Source organism: Myotis daubentonii, chromosome 16 (genome assembly GCF_963259705.1).
Source record: "Myotis daubentonii chromosome 16, mMyoDau2.1, whole genome shotgun sequence".
NCBI lineage: Eukaryota > Metazoa > Chordata > Mammalia > Chiroptera > Vespertilionidae > Myotis > Myotis daubentonii.
In genome coordinates, this window is record NC_081855.1 from 21,482,265 (window position 1) to 21,498,499 (window position 16,235).

Sequence of the window (16,235 nt, forward strand, 5' to 3'; positions counted from 1 at the left end):
AAATGATATTTTAAAAAACATTTTTCTAAAATCTTTTAAAAAGCGTATATTTTATTACTTAACATATGATGATAAAGAGAAACATCTGACTTTCATACCTTTAGACTATGCATAGTAGAACAAAATACTACCCACAGATTAAACGCTGCCTGTCCAGGAAAAGAAGGATTTTATAGGTGTCTCAGGGACCCAGGCATTTCCCAATGGTTTACAACTCTCATGTCATAATTCTCACAGTGCTCCATACCCCAAAGTAGTACAAATATTGAATATTGAGGCTTCTTTTTACACATAATGTTTGCCTCTTAGGGATTTTCCCTCTTAGTAAAAATTGTGTTCGTTGCCACCAAATCCCAATCGGTCTTCGCATCTGATTCATTACGTAGTCAGGCAGGAAAGGACTCATGTGCTTCTGGGAAAACCCACAAAAGGTAAATCCATGGGGACACTTCGAGGTGAGGGGCTGTCAGGGCTGAGTGGGGAGGAGGAGCGATGACGGCTACCACCTGGATGGTCTGGATGAAATATTCTGGAGCGGGATTGTGATATGATGCAATGGTGGCCGAAAATTGTGAAAGTACTTAATGATGTTGAAATTGGCACTTTGAAGATCATAGAATTAAATTTTATGTAATTTAAGTTAAATTTGTTAATAGTATTTTATAAAATTTTATTCAAAATGTATTTTATTTTACTCAATAGCATAAGAAAAACCAAAATCAAAGGATATGTAAGATAAACACAAACATTTTGAAAACTGCTGTTATTGGGGAGGGAATGCCCTGTCTGCCATGGCAGCTGACACAGGCTGCCGCCCAGGACCTGGGACCACAGGCCTCCCAGGAGCTGAGGTGAGTTGCTCACAAGCTGCAGGTGGGTCCACATCTGGGAGCTCAGTGACAGCTGTGCCTGGAGCCTGCTCTGGCTCAGGAGAGGCCACCAGAGTTGGCGTTTCCTCTTCAGGTGTTTCTTCATCTTGCTCTGGAGCTGCTTCTGTAGATCCAGGAAGAGACCATGTTACCACCATGACTGCCTTTTGTGTGGCTTCCAAAAAAGCAACCTCCCATCTCCATCACTGAAGTCCCAGTTCAAGCCCCCTCCCCAGGAGTCCTCCAGACTGCAGGCCCTGGGCACTGACCTGAGCAGCTCTGTGCTCCTGCCTAAGCCCAGCCTCTGGGAGCTCTTCTCTGTGTGGGCAGCCCCATCCCCTCCCCTCACACACACCACCCACTCCACATGCACAGCTCTCTCTGACTCCCTTCCTTTTTTCTAGGAGAAGCCCTCAGACTTCTGTCCTCTTGCAGAAATCTTCCGATGTGTGGGATCCAGGGTTTTGCTAGCATTTCAAAATCACAGCCCCCATACTCCCCTCGCAGCTCTGATCCCAAGCCCACTCACGTTTTGTGCTGGTCCAGAGGTCCACCCTCCTCTTCAAAACATGGGAAGATGCAGCGATACCTCGAGGAGGCCAGGAGGACGTCACATCAGCTGTCCTGTGGACACTATGAGCCTGTGCAGCCTAGTGTGACTGAATCGCTCCCGACTAGAAGGAAGGTCTGGAGTGCAGGCTTGGGGTCTGCACTGTGCACTGGATTATGGTCAGTGCCTAGAGACGTGTCTGTACCTGGCAGGGCCTCTCATCTATTTCCTGAATGAATGGGCCCAAACCAGCCCCCTCCCCCCTTAGATAGCTGAGTGAGCCTGGGGTCCCACTGCTCACCTCTGGGATTTCTAATATGGCTTCACCCAGGACAGGGACCCCTAGTGGATATTTAAGCTCTTTATCAAAAAAGAAAATAGCTTAGCCCAGGACCAGAGGAAAATCACAAATGATGGTGAGGCTTTCTCAAGAGGGAAAGAAAATGGCGAGTGAGCACAGCCACAGCCCCTCCATCAGACCTCTCCACTGTCCAGGAACCCAGAGAGCACTTTCCAGGGAGAACCCCGGAGTCCCTACAATAACCCTATGAGGCTGGGCCTAGGCTCTCCCCATGTTCAGAGGAACAAACACTCAGAGAGGTGCAGTGACCTGAAGACTCACAGCAGCAGGTGGCTGAGTGACCACGGTGCTGTGGACGGGCAGGGCTCACCTGGTACATGGTTGGTCCCACACACGTTGGTTAGTAGCACATGTTCTGTATTAACACAGAAGGGTGGGTGGGTGGGGACGAAGGTGGGGTTGCTGCAAAGGAAGGCTGGCACCAGGTATTTGATCAGTTTGTCCAGGCGGGGTGCCTGGGAGGTCTACATCTTATAGGTCCTTTTTTGTCTGTGAGGATCAAGTTTATTTTCAAACCAAGTGAGTGGTGCTGGGGCCACTGTTGGCAGCTAGAGCCTAGGGCTGAGCTGACTGGCCTCTGTGTTCTGCTCAGGACGCCCCCCAGGGGAGTCCAGCCCTTGACCTCTGGCCTCTCAGCTCTTGAGTCTGGGCACACAGTGGAGCCGGCTCTCCCGGGCAGTGGAGTCCTGGCTTCCAGGAAGGGCAGGTGGAGAAGGTGAGTACAGTTCTTGCTGGGAGTGTTAGGGGTCCTCAAGCCAAAGCACACCTTCCATGATTCTCCAGCTCAGCACTCCTGCCTGACCTCCCACCCCCAGAGAGTTCTGGTTAATCAGCAGAGCAGTTGGGGCTCCCAATGGGGCCACCACATTAGTTTCCGGGCTGTGAGCACATTCGTACTTAAGAAGGTTTCTCTTTGTGTTTCCAGGGTCGGTCTCTGTTCTAAACTGAAATGTTAACAGAAAAGCAGGTGGGCCCTCAAGTGCTTGGCATCGGCAGGGCCACAGGCAGGGCTGGAAGGTGGAGTCGGAGTGTCTGGAGATGCAGATGGGGCAGTGCTGGATGTGGGAGGACCCCGGGCTGCCAGCTGGCAGAACGTCAGGTCATTCCACACCACACCTTCCATGAGGACCCGCAGCCTGTTCTCCTGGTGCTGGCCCTGCAGAGGAGGCGGCTTATGCCCTCCAGGCACTGGCTTTTATTTCATGTCCCTTCCTTGATTTTCTTGGGCAAAAACACCTCCTTCTTATTCTTCTCCTCGGAGACACTGTCATGGACATGTTGGACGTGGCTGCAGCCTCACCACTGCTGGGCAGCCTGCTGATCTAGAGAGACTAGACGGCGCACTTGAGTGTGTGTTTGGTGGTAGCCAGGTCTTTGTTCCCCAAGCCTCTCTTCCTGTCTGAATAATCTACCTTAAGCCCCATCGGTTCAGCATTAATGCCCTGCCTGGGGGAGGTGGGTGGGGTGGGCGAGGCCTCCTGTTGGCCGCAGATCTGTATGGTGGGATGGATGAAAGCACACTGAAGCCCAAGGGCACTGCATCATCTGCGTCTCCTGACTTGGCCAAGGGCAGTTCCACTATTCCAAGCCCCCGTCCCCCCCCCCGCCCCCCGTGAAGGGAATGAGGTGGAAGGACTCCTCACCGGGGCTCTTCTGTTGTAGGTGAGCATGGCTTCCTTGAAGAGCAGCCTGTGGACACAGTTGGCCCCCTGAAAGTACTGCGTGATTCTCCACACCGTGCCCAGCCTGTCCTGCATGGGGCCCTGGGCCTACAGCTTGGGAACAGGCCCCGCCAGGACAGGTCGTAGAAGTTGGGGAGTGGTAATTGATGGAGCGCAAGTGCCTGGCCATGGGTGTTAAACCTGTGGTGTTCCGGGGTGTGGGGCTCCCTTCTCCACGTCCCGCACGGGAGAGAGAGCGTGTACCGGTTCCTTCAAATGGAGGCGCCTCAGGGATTGAGAAAAAATGAAAGACAGACACAAAATAGAAAGTACAGCTGGGCCTGGGTGGGCTTCTGTCCTCCTCTGGCAGAGAGGCAGAGAAGACCAAGTCCCAAGACAGCGTGTTTATTTTATAGTCCTAATTCCCCAAAATATCAGGAGGTTTCACCAAAACTCAAGATAAGGGAGGTATTCCAGGTACTTGACTGAATTTACATAATAAAAACCCAATCCTGGCACCTGGGCTTTGGAGTCCAGCTGAAGGCATTCTCACCTTTTGGCCAGAAATGCCCCCATAGCCTTGGGTAAGGCTATGCCCAAACCTTGGGTTCAGTCAACATGACTTAAAGAAAGCCATGGCACCTTCCCTGGCAGGGGGCCTCCCACAGGTGGGGTGATCAGGAAGCACATGGAGCCCTGTCAGTTGGGCTTCTCATGTGACAGCAGCTCCATGAAGACCCACAGCACAGCGCTGATGTACTGCTGTGCTCCCGCCACCACGATCTTCAATGGCTCCGGGGGCTGAGAATTGTGGGGACAGTATTTCTGCATCCATGAGACCATACAGCTGAAGGCCACATGGACCTCAGCCTTAGAGCAAGAGCACACCCCGGGCAGCATGTGTTGCTGCAGGACTCAGACAGGAACTTGCCCTGCCAGTCGGAGGCGCTGAGGAGGAGGATGTTCTGGGCAGCTGGTTGTTGGAGATGAGATGTGGTTCAGCTGGTCGAACACCATCTCCCTGGGGATCTGCAGCTGGCTCAGCCGGTCGGGGCAGTACTTGTTGTCCAGGCTGTTGGCCCGCTTGTTCCTGGCTGTGCCACCTGCCGCTCCTTCAGGGATGTGCTCCAGCCCCAGCGGCCGCCTGCTCCCCCTGGGATCTGGTGGAGGCGATGAGGAGAGACTCGGTTTTGGTGACGCACCCACAGTGTGGCAGCTTCTCAGTGAACAGGTCCAGGGCAGAGGTCTCTGCCTCTTGACAGTCCTAGGGCTGTGCCAGCCAGTCCTTAGGGTAGGTGTGCTGTCGGCCACCAAGTATGAGATGCCATTCCTTGGTTTCTTGGGGCTCATGTTGTCCGTCACCTGGATTGGAGCTGGAGACTCCTCCTGGCGCTGGCACTCTAGCTCTCAATCTGACCGCTGGGCTGAGACAGGTATTCCAAGGATGGCCTGAGCCAGGGATTCAGGGTCCTGAGGACACTCTCATGGGCTGCTCTCACTGGGATCCCCTAATGAATCATACAATAGGTTCATGTCCTCAACCTCAGAGATATTGTCCGAAGACTTCTGCAGCAGGTCGAGGTCTTCCTCCCACTCTCGGACCCTGCGAAGCCACTCCCCAACTTTCTCTTTGGCAGCTTCTTGCCTGGTCGTGAACGGCAATACCTCACCTCGCTGCTGCTCTTCGGCTTCTCCCAGGTCCAAGTCTCCCTCCTCCTCCTGGTGCTGCCCGTGCTGGGGACCAGGGCTGGCCTGCTGCTCAGAGATTTCATGAACCCTGGGCTTGGCCTGCTGGGTGCTGTCCTTGGGGTCCATGGGCTGGCTGGAGAGGGAGGAGATGGTCACCTCAGCCACATGGACAGATGCCTCCCTGAATGTGGCGTAGAGGCTCAAAACCTTTCCCTCTTCAGGGGCTCCCTGCAGCACCTCAGCCATGTCGAGGGTGCCCATGGCGAGTGTCTGGTAACCCAAGATGGTCTGGTCTTCCAGCCGAAGCTTCTTCTGCAGCAGCATTTGCAGCTTGTTGCCCGCCTGCTTGAGGGAGTGGTGGTACTGCAGGGAGAAGGTCAGTGCCAGGTCGGTCTGCACTGGTCCCGTCGGGGGCAGCACAATCTCGTCAGACCTCAGGACCCACTTACTGTCCTTCAGCCTCACAGCAATGACTACGGAGGTGAGGTCCTTTTCCAGCGCCTTGAGAATCACCAGATTGGTCAAGGTGAGGCTGCATAGCCTGGGCACGCAGGTGGGGCTGGAGTAGTCGACCTTCCAGGTTGCAAAGATGTTCATGGGCACCGGTGTGTTGCAGGCAGCTGGCATGCTGTCTAGGCCAGCGGGTGGTGATGAAGCTGTAGCTGCAGGCCCCACAGCAGTCTTGCTTCTATCCTGTGTTGGGACAGAGGGGGCACATGCCATCAGAGGCAGCTCATAAACTGCCAGGTGGGTTGCGGGCTCCAGCTCAGACTGAACCCCCAGGCACTCAGTGATTGGTGGCAAGAGGTAGGGCAGGAGTGACCAAAGGGGCCACATACTAACCTGGTGGCCTTGCAAACTCAGAGACCTAAAGTAACCACAAAGGATGGTCTGAAATTAAAACTTTCAAACTAAAAGCAGTTTATGGTGGGCAGTCACATGCTAGACCTGCATCTTCCCTGAGCAGGTCAATCGTTACCTTAACTGAGTCTGTCTACTGTCTTTTTGCATCTAGAATGACATATCCTTGGGATGTCAACGTAATTTCCCTTTCTTCAGACCCTCAAAGCACAGGCACCGCTCTGCTCTCTGCAAAGACCACACTCCCTCCATTGGTACTGAGTTCATCGTTGACTGTTAACTACCCTGCACACACCTCAGTGAAAGAAGTGCGTGTCTCTCATTTTATCTTTCATCCAGGCCCAGAGATCTCCCTGCTGCGCTTTCCCCTGGCTCCCTAATCTATCACCCATGGATTTCATGGGACGCACGTAGGTCTCCTGTTTGAATTTTAATGTATAAAATAAGGTGCAGAGCTGCCATTCTCCAGGGCATTATCTACATCTCTTGAGATTTTTGTTTCCTGGCGATTGGTGACACTTTAGCTCAAATAACCTCACAAATATTCTTCACAGGCTTGACAATTTCTCACACTGACATGAGAAAATATTCCTGGCAGGAAAAGTAGACTTGTAGGTGGGAACTGATGAAACACATTAGTACCTTAGGTCGTTTCTTAGCAGAGGAAGGACAGCACCTCCTTGTTTTAACAGTATCAGTCCTAGGATTTCTGACAGAACATCCCACTCTAAGATGGGAACACGGAGGCTTTTCCTGGGGTGGGAGGATTTGGATATGAGGACAAGTGGGGTGTTCAGGGCAGCACTGTTGACATGGCAACAGAAGGGGATCATGTCCAAGTCCCACAGCGGTGAAGAGATGGAATCCACAGCCCTGATGACAGGTCCCCCTCCCGGTATGTTGTGCAGCCTTGGGAGGCCCCAGCTCCTGACCTGGAGGGGCCACAGGGATGTGGTCCTCAGGGCAGCAAATGGCAAAGCAACAGACTTGGTACCATGATCCCCACATCCTCTTGGGAAAAGCATCCCTATTCATCACGATGATGTGTCAGAGTGGGAGGTGTGTAAGGATTGTCAGGCCAAGGTGGACACATGGAGATGGGCATTAAAAAGGAAAAGGCTGGAGAAAAATACACAAATACTCTTGACTGAGCATAAAGTGAAAGGAAGCAAAGTCTTTCTTCTGATACTCCTAAAACTTTGTGGGCAGTGACTTTGTATCTCATCTGAAAGGGGCTGAACAGTGAGAGTGGGTTGGGAGGAGATGGGAACCCAGATTCCATTGGAAATTAGAATCTGGAAGGGATCTCAGGGAAGTCACAGGGCAGCTTCTGGAACCCAGGGACCCCTTTGATTGCAAGGGGTCCTGAAATCTGGGTCAACCCAGCACCCAGACCAGCCATGGGCAAACTAAGGCCCGCGGGCCGGATCCGGCCCGTTCGGCTGTTCTATCCGCCCGTGAGCGAAAAGAGCGGAGGGTTCTCTTGCTCTCCCCTCCGCTCCTTCACCAGCAGCAGTGTTCACATGGCAACGTCGGGAAACACGGCCGCAGCTCCTTCTTCTGAGTCCAGTTTAAGAACCCACTGTGGCCCTCGAGTCAAAAAGTTTGCCCACCCCTGACCTAGACTCACCCTGCGGCCCTGCTGCACGCTGGAGAATGAATGGGGCACCTGTGCCTCCTGCAGGGGCATGGAGGTGAGGACTCCATCTGTCAGATCCTCTCGGTTCTCCTGTGCGGAGCTCTGTAAAGACAGTTCCCAGTCACCAGGAGGAAAGCCTCAGAGCCCTGTTTTGCTGGTTCTGTGACCCCTGTGACCCTCCACTCCAGACACACACACACACAGTGTGATCTGCTGAGACCGCCACTGGAGGAAAAGGTGTGACAGCCTGAGGTCTAGGATGCCCATTGGCACAGATAAGGGACCCTCTGTAACCCCATCTCCACCTGCCTGTCCTGTCCTGGGGTGAGACCATGACAGGACTGCTAGGTTATCCAAGACCCAGCAACCTCCTTCTGTCCCAGGGTATGTGAGCTGCACAGGGATGGCCCACAGAGGTGGTCTAGCCAGGATTGTTCTGACCCCGGCCACCTTGTGTTACCTGAGAGCAAAAGCTAGGAATTGGATAGATACGTCGGGAACGACGGTTGAACAAACGTCGAAGCCGTCCGAAAAAGCTCTCACTGCCGGGTCTCCGGAAGCAAGAGCACCAATCACGGGGAGCACAGCAAGGAAACATCTTGCTCTGGCAAATGCCTCTTGGCAAGTGAGCTGCCTGGTGGGCTAGATGTGGTTGCCTGGTTACGGGGGTTGCAAGTCTTATTGGATAGTGACCTCATACCTGGGATTGTCGTCCCTGAGTCCCCTCATCTCATGACAGCTCTGCAAGTAGTCCTGTGGGCTGCTTTCTGCAGACCCCTCTTCTCCATGAAACACCTTATCTGTACACAGTGGCACCAGCACAGCCCTCTGCCCAGCCCCCTAGAAGCTCCGGGTTCAGCCAGGGTCCCAGACTTGAGGAAGCCCACCTGGGTACAGACTAAACCCCTCATTCTTACCTCTTCTTGATCCTGGATAAGTCATTGTGCCTGTCAGGCCCATCTCTCTCCTGCCTGCACAGTGGGTTATGGAGCAAGTGCTTCTTAGGGCTGTTCAGGTTCCTGTGGGGGAGGAGCTGTAAAGTAGGAGGAGAACAGTCACATGTAGGTCGTGCCTCCAACCTCTTTTTCTTTCCTGTTGTCACCTCCTCTGTGTCTGCTTTTCTTCTAATCCCACCCAAGATCATCACATCTAGAGAGAGAGAGAGAGAGAGAGAGAGTATGTGTGTGTGTGTGTGTGTGTGTGTGTGTGTGTGTGTGTGTGTGTGTGTGTACATGCCAGTGCTCCCTTTCTGGATCCCAGAACAAAACGGCCCCCACATAGGGAGGAACAGGCAGGAGCTGCCCAGTGTGTCAGGATTTCTAAATTCCAGACCAACTCTGTGGGGAGGTGGGCGCCTTGGCCTGGAAGTTCTGAACATTTCTGAACTCTGGACTCTGAATGTCATGTACCCCAGATAGTCCCTGTCTGATTCTGGGCCTCAGTTTCCTAATTATCCAATGAGGATGTGATTCAGAACTGCACATGTGTGAGCTCAGCCTAAGAGGCCCAGCTCTCTCCCCCCTGGGTCGGCTGTGGACAGAGGCGTGCCTCTGTGGTTCCAGGTATGGGCACCTTTTCAGACAAATTCTGGCCAAATGCCTGGCTAGACTGCTCACCATCTCCCCCATGCCATCTCCATGTCTGTAAAGATTCTACTAGCACAGCCTTTTCCAGAGCCCTGAGGAAACCTGGGGGCACCTAGGACCCCAGTTTGAGGACACAGCTGGGTTTATCTCAGGCTCTGCATTCTGACCGTCTGTGATCCTGGGCAAGGCATGGACCTCTCGGGTCACCGGTTCCCTCCTCAGTGACTCCCCATGGTCTGCACCTTCCTCCTGTGGTGTGAATGTGTGCCCTCCCCGTAAGTGTGGGTGTCAGTAGTGACTCCACAGAAGACGGCAAAGGGATCCAACATGACCTCCATGATTAGGTTCCAAAAGTCAGTGCCTGGCCCGGCCAGAGTGGCTCAGTTGGTCGAGTGTCGTCCTGTGCACCAAAAGGTTGCTGGTGTGATTCCATGACAGGGCACATGCCTAGGCTGTAGGTACAATGCCTGGTTGGGCGGGTACAGGAGGCAACTAATCAGTGCTGCTCTCTTGCATGGATGTTTCTCTATCTGTCTCTTTCCTTTCCTCTCCCTATAAAATCAATTAAAAAATTTTTTTTCAAAAAGTCAGTGCCTGCACACTTGCTCACACTGAACTGTTTTCTCTCTGTCTGTCTGTCTCTGCCTCTGTCTCTCTCAGGCCACACTGAGGAATGAGCCTCTGTGCTGTGAGTTGCCGCTGGAGAGACCCACATGGCCTAGCACTGAATGAGGCCAACAGACAGAGAGGAAGTCAGGCCTTCCATCCAAACTGAATCCTAAAGACCCCCCTCCCCCGAGTGAGCTCAGACCCTCAGTGACACAGATCCTGCCTCAGGTGAGACCACAGTAGTCCCAGCTGGCCATGCGGGATTCCTCGTCACAGACGTGTGAGCTAATACGTGTGTGTTGGTTAAGTCTCTAGTGTGGGGTAACTCTCTGCAATAGGTCACTAGCACAGTCGTCCCACACCAGGCCCTGGGCCTGCCCTCCCTCCCTCCCTTATCTCCTCCCAGTTCCCTCCAGCCACCCTGACCATCTTTCTAACCTCCCCTCTATCCAGACACTTTCTGCCTCCAAGTGTCTGCACAGCTGTGCCTTCCACCAGGCTAACTACACCTGAGTGTGTGCAGGGCTGGCTCCTCTGGTGCTGCTGCTGGGAATATAAATGCCACCTCAGTGCAGCCTTCCAGCCCCTCAACCTGGAGTCTCCAGCCCTCCTCACAGCACCTGCTCCCTTTCCACACAGCCACTGCCCTTCCCTCTCCCCTGACTGAGTCTGCGTGGTGTGTCCACCTGCTCTGCAGCCTGTGAGCTCCTAGAGGGCAGGGCCTGTGGTTTCTCCGCATGGACCAGTGTGAGTGCTCAGGGCACAGGTGCTGAGGGAACAGAAAGGCAGATCCATCCACCACAGACCAGCTCAGTTCTCAGAGCCAAATTGACTTTGTCATTTTAAATGGCCTAGAAGGATAACCATGTAAGTTCATCCTGTGGTTTAATCCTCTTGTGGGGGGATTACCTTATGCTGGATTAGGGAAAAATCCCCCCAAATTCCATAGCATGTGACTATGTTTTCCACATACCAGTGCTGGTGGGCGGGGGGAGGATGCTCAGATTGGAGAGATGCATCCTTCTGTGGTCACTCAAGAACCCAGAGTTCTTCCATCATGGGCCTTCTTCATCCCTAGGACCACCCTCCCCCCTTTCCCCCCCCCCACCCATGTTCTTCCATTAGCCTGAAGGGACAGGTCACAGAGAAGTGCATGCTGGGGGATTGTATCCATGAGGTCTGCCATGGTGTGCATCAGTCCCTGTCCCCTCCCACTGACAATGGCAGCTCATAGGGCAGCAAGGGGGGCTGGGATGTACCATCCAGCTGTGCTCCCCAAGTCAGGTGAGTGGATTTGATGGACAATTAAAGGTCTCTGCCACCGTGAGTAACTCATTTAGAATTAAGGTGCTGCTCACGTCTTTACTGAGTGTTCACTGTATGCCAAACGCTGTGCAAAGAGCTGGATGGAGATCTGATTGAGCAGCATCTTGGCCTGGAATGAGCTTCTGATCTAAATAAGGAGGTAAGACACGAGGTCCCGGGATTTTAAGGGAAAAGAATAGGGTGCGTGTGCTCTGGAAGGTTAGTGAATGATTCCACATGTGGAAGCTACCTGGAGCTCATAGCAGCCGAACTGCACTTTCAGAGGCAAACAACATGTGGCTGGCCAAGAGGTCGGCAGCAGGTCAGTTATGAACCATGTGCCATAAGAGGGGCTGTGCAGCCATGCAATCATAGGTTCAAAATTATTAAAGAGCAGAGATAACATTCATGTTAAATGAACGGGGAGTGGGAATATTGGGTGACCCCATATTGGGAATAGCACTGTGTTTAAATGTAGATGAAAGTTTACAAATCGGTTGAGGGTAGTGTCTTCTAAACTGTTTGTTGTTTAATCAGAAGGCTTCCATCAACATGCTTTTTGGTTTATGCACTATTTCTTTCAACCAGACATATACAACTGTGGTGTAGGCCCATAATCCCCACACTTCCCTGCCCCTTCCCTGGAGTCCAAGGGCTGGGACCTTGTCTGGCTTTTCTGTCCTGGAACCCAGGGCCTGACTCAGGAGCTCAATGCAGACTCCCTGAAATGCCAGACTTGGGACAAAGCCTGTGTCTTCCTATGTGAAATGACGGGACAGTGACTTCTACTAGAAGGCACCCCACAATACTGACTCTGACCGATTTTATTTTGGTCTGAAGGCAAGCCCAGGCAAAGCCTCAGTTTGGTGTCTGCTTCCATTGCTGACATAACCATGAGCCCCACAACATGTGTGCCATGTCTCACTGGTCCACTGGAGGGCAGTGCATTAGCAGCTCATGACAATGACCTTGACCCACTTCCAATTTTGACCAGTTTTCCTTCTTCAGCAGGTGCTTCATGAACTTCAAGGATATCTCTAAGGAATATTCATTTGATTTTTTTTCAATTTAATTTGGAAGCTAATATAAATCCCCTCTAAGTAACAAAAATAAGATGACCCACTGCCTGGCAGCTGTCACATGTGACACAGACATGTAAAATCTTGTGTCCCACCTTGTGTGTGCACCTCTGTCCCTACCTCTCTCCCTCTGGCCATGTATAAAGATCTTTCTCTGTAAAGCATCTCTGCCCTTACATGTGATGTATTAGAGACATCTGTCAATCATGTACCCCCCTCTTGGTGATAGGGATCTTTGGGAAGCAAGTGGTCCACTCATAAGACCACGGAACAGGCTCTGAAACCTGGGAGACCTGAGGACAGTGACTGGGTGGAGATCTCAGCAGAACCAGGCTGGCTGCTTGCATATGTCCGGTTAGAGGTGTGTGTCTGTGGGAGGTCTGTACCCCCTACAAGTGTGTCTTCTGAGATAGGAACCTGCAGGTCAGTTTTTTCACCAGTGAAACCCCCAAGCCTTGCAGGGGCACAGCAGGCATCTTAGTATTTATGGGAAGAAAAACTTGTGTGATCGAAGGGGCTTCACCTCCAGTCTCAGCAACTGTCCCGTAACCTGAAGTCTGTGACAGTCACCATCTTCCCGCCCAACCACCCTCAGCTCAGCGCCTGCTCTGCCCACAGAGAAACCACGGTGTTCTGACTTAGCGCCTCTCTTTCCCTATTGGAACCTGAAATTCTGCTCACTGCCAACTGCCCTGTTTGCCCCTTTCATGACCCAGAGGAACTGGGCCCATTCACTCTGTCACCTTAAGCTTAGATTTGGGGCTGTTCTGAGAAAATGACTTGTCCCATATCTTTGAGGTAAGGGACAAGAGTGAAGACATGTTCCATGTTCTGAGTTTCTGTCCTTGGTGGGGGCACAGCCACGGACTTTCACAATCAGAGCCATGGAGCGGCACCCTTTTGGGAGAAGCCAGTGAGCCCAGCTCAACCCTAGGCCTCTGAGACCCCGAGTATCAATAAAGGGTCTCCTCTCCCAGATATGGCCTCTTGCTGCTTTTCTTTGCCTACATATGCTGTCAAAACTGCCACTTCTTGGTGAATCTAATTGTGGAATTTGCAGGGGGGATTTACCCAGGAAGGTGCCAGCAGGGCACCCTCCCTCTGGACTCCAGCATAAGTGACCCTCTCTCTCAGCAGGGCCTCTTGTCCACAGCTGCCCCTGCTGCCTACCATAGCCAACGTGCCAGGTCCCAGGGGGGAGCAGGACAAGGCTTTCTGCTGGCCCCAGCCATGCTTTTCCTTCTCAAGTCTGGATCCGCATCTGAGAACCAGGGGACTTCAGTGAGTGAGCAGGAGCCCAGGTACCAACACGGCGCCTCACACCAGCATGATGCGGAGGACACAGGGGAGAGGGCACCAGTGAATCAGGGGCTCCATACAGGTCACTGGGGACATGTGGGCACTGGGACTGAGACACCCAGTTGTGCCCAGAGTTCTGATCCCTGGTCCTGTGTCCTGAGCTCCTGAGCTGCGTTCTCTCCGTGTGCATCCCTGTGTATTTAAGACTGTGCGGGTGTCCCTATGGAGGTGAGAGTCACCCTGTGGGCTGACCTGATCTTCATGTTTTGTGAAAAGCCAGGAGCTGGGGGTTTGGGGGAACCACTTGGTGATGGAGCTCCAGGTATGAGGAGTAAAGCTAGGCCTGGATTCCAGACGACCTCGGGGTTCCCAGTGAGCAGACAGGGCTGAAGGGGAGCAGGGAGGAGGGCACTGAGAGAGGAGCGGAGAGTCATGCTGAGCATCTTAAATAACCAGGCCCTTTATCTGTCATCTGAAGGGTCATGCCATTACCCTTGGGCTTTGCAAGGTCATAAAGGGTGCTAGCAGCTGAGGATTTCAGAAGCAAGCAGGACACAGGGGCTCCCTGAGCAGCGCTGGCTCTCCCCACAGGTGAGGGTGTCTCCGTGGTGCCAGCAGGCCAGTCAGCACTCACCTGTATCCACAGGGCCACCTCCAGACATGCTCCTGTTGCTTCAGAAGCCCCCCTCCTAGAGATCCCATCATCCGGATGGGTCACTCCTCCCTCCTGCCACTGTCTCCTACTAACCCCTCAACCAGGCCACATTCTTTAGGGACAAATTAGGCAACTGTCTCTAAAATCTCCTTCTGCCCCACCTGCAGGAAACTCGGGACTTGTCCAAGAGGTTGCCTCCTCCATCTCCCACTCTCACCGTTTCATTAGCACCTCAGTGCTGAGACCATCACCTCCCTCCCCTTCAGGGACAGCCTGTCCTCACCATACTCTGCAGCTTGTCATCATTTAGGACATGTCCGACTTCTCCCCGCCTACCCCTCACTCTCTCCTTACTATTGTCCATGCCCTTCCCCTTCTCATTCCACCTGCTCTCAATCTTAGGAACATCTGCTTTCCTTCTCTCCTCCTGCACTAGGACTGCGGGTCACTGCTAGGGACCACCATGCCAGGGCTCCCAGAGCTGGTGTCCACCTTGCTCTCTGCTCAGCCCTCCCAGCTCCTGTCCTGGGAGCCAACCTCCTGATGATGCCAGTGCTTGCAATCCCACCCCCACGTCCCTTATTGTATCCTGACTCAATTCCGTTTTTCTAATTCTTCCCTCTGCCTGAAATGTCTCTCAGTGCCTGGCTGCCTGGTTAATACCATGTATCTCCACTGACTAGAAATGCAAAGTTCTCTATAGGGACTCTCTTTGGAAGTGGACACAGAATATTTCTCCACAAGGAAATGTCCTCTTCCTGTCACCCTAAGCCCACTTGTACTATGGGAACCACATGACATCCTTGTCCTCATATATCTGTATTCCAACGAGAATGGTGATGGCAAAGACTTTAGCATCGCTGGTCTCTAGTACTTAGCAGTTCCAGCACACAGGACTTACTCTAAAACCATCTTTTTGTTAAAATGTATTTGTTCAAATTCTGGCCCATCCCATCTACTGTTAACAGCAATCCTAAATGTGAACAGGCCCGTGGCCTCTAAGGTAGACCTACCCTCCCTTTACTTCTCCAGCCTTTGTTGTTTAATCTCACAATGCTTCCTCAGTTGCTATGGCGCATGAAAAATCAGGATAAAGTGTGTAGACAAATCTTCATTCATCCTCTGGTTTGCTTTAGGAATCCCATCCTGAAGAGCCTTGTGTACGCTTCCCAGATGGGCTGGTGTTCTCAGTGCTTATGGTACCAGGTCACATTCCACTAGACTTTGGTTAATACCCATGCCAGCCCAGAGAAGTGCTCATCTTGAAGGCCTGGATTATGTGCCTGGTCCAAAGCTTATTCCCATTTGTCCTGAGACATTGTAGCTTGTGCCATGGTGCCTAGAAGGGTGTTAGTCCCTTCTCTCCAGGGTAGTTTGGAGCGCTCAAGAGGACTGATGTAAAGGGAGAAGCCAGTCCACATCCACACCCTTACTCAGCCCTGGTGTGTGAGAAGAAATGGCCGCTGGGCTCTGGTGAGAAAGGAGATCCTCAGGAAAAAGCCCAGCTGAACCACAGCTCAGGGGCTGTGGGTGGAGAGAGGCTCTGACCCCAGAGGAGATTTGGAAGCAGTGCCTGTGGAGGAGATGAGTGTGGACCACGAACCCTGGGACATTCCCTGTCCCCTCTTCAGTGCTGTGGGCCAACAGAGGAGATGCCCTGACATAAAGGGTCACTGCCCCAATGCTCATCAGTCAATTTCCCCCAAACTCCCATTGTCCTGGGCCTCAAGAACGTCACATTCGTAGTGCAGATGGCTCCTGAGAGACTAATTCTTCCCAACCTATGACTCATAGTAACACCACGGAGGCCAGAAGAAACAGACTTGCTCAAGGCTCTGAAGGATTGTAGAGCTAAATTTTATAGAATCTAAATTAAATTTATGTTTGAGTATTTCATTACATTTTCTTTAAAATTGTAGGTTACTGAATAGTATGAGAAAAATGCAGTAAAACTGTAACCATATATAAAATAAACACAAATATTTTAAAACTGTATATAAAGGGGGCGTGGGAGCCCCATGTGTCGTGGCAGCTGACACACGCTGTGGCCCGGGATCCACAGGCCTCACAGG